We start from the raw sequence: 967 nt of genomic DNA, 5'->3' as shown, positions 1-967 counted from the left end.
ATGTTGTTGGTTTAGATGATTTAACAAGTTTATACAATTCTTCCTCTCCTATAGTAGAGAATGAGTGGAATTGTTCCTCAGGGGATCTATAGTGCACTGATCTGATGCGATACTGTAGTTGAGGGCTGCATGGTTACAATTTTATCTCTATTAGTATCGATCTTGGAAGTAAAGTAGTTCATAAAGTCATTACTACTGTGCTGTTGGGAAATGTCAACACCTGTTGATGCTTTTTTTTAATTTTATTTAGCCACTGTATTGAATAAATACCTTGGGTTATGTTTGTTTTCTTCTAAAAGAGACAAAAAGTAATCAGATCTAGCGGTTTTTAATGCTTTTCTGTAGTACTTTCCCCTTTCCCGCCAAGCAATACGAAATACCTCTAGTTTTGTTTTCCTCCAGCTGCGCTCCATTCTACTCTCTTCACGGTGTCAGACTGTTTTCCTTAATCTTCCTTAAGCGTAAAAGAGCAACCGTATCTAAAATGCTAGAAAGAGAGAGTCTATAGTTTCTGTTACATCATCAAGTTGTTCTGAGGTATTGGATATGCTAAGGAATTGAGATAAAGCAGTCTTTTGTGAAGTGATGGTTCTACCATACTTGTAACAAGGAGTATAATTTACAGTTTTAGCTATATGAAGTTTGCACAAGACTAAATAATGATCTGAGATATCATCGCTTGGCTGCATAATTTCAACACCATCAGCCGCAATTCCATGTGACATTATTAAATCTAGAGTATGATTTTGACAGTGAGTAGGTCCTGAGACGTGTTGTCTAACCCCAATAGAGTTCAGAATGTCTATGAATGCTAATCCCAATGCATCTTTTTCATTATCAACATTGATATTAAAATCACCAACAATAAAAACTTTATCTGCCGCCAGTACTAACTCGGATATAAAATCGGCAAATTCTTTAATAAAGTCTGTGTGGTGCCCTGGTGGCCTGTATACAGTAGCCAGTA

General features: G+C 36.4%; 1 protein-coding gene across 1 annotated transcript in view; it reads left to right on the top strand.

Annotated features, from left to right (window-relative positions):
* Positions 1-967, top strand: part of LOC107669526 (regulatory-associated protein of mTOR-like) — a 183,514-nt gene that overhangs the window by 166,964 nt on the left and 15,583 nt on the right. The gene's annotated exons all lie outside the window — the stretch shown is intronic.

This window comes from Sinocyclocheilus anshuiensis, unplaced genomic scaffold, assembly GCF_001515605.1.
Source record: "Sinocyclocheilus anshuiensis isolate Anshui unplaced genomic scaffold, SAMN03320099.WGS_v1.1 scaffold612, whole genome shotgun sequence".
NCBI lineage: Eukaryota > Metazoa > Chordata > Actinopteri > Cypriniformes > Cyprinidae > Sinocyclocheilus > Sinocyclocheilus anshuiensis.
This window is presented reverse-complemented; position numbering and strand designations above follow the sequence as displayed.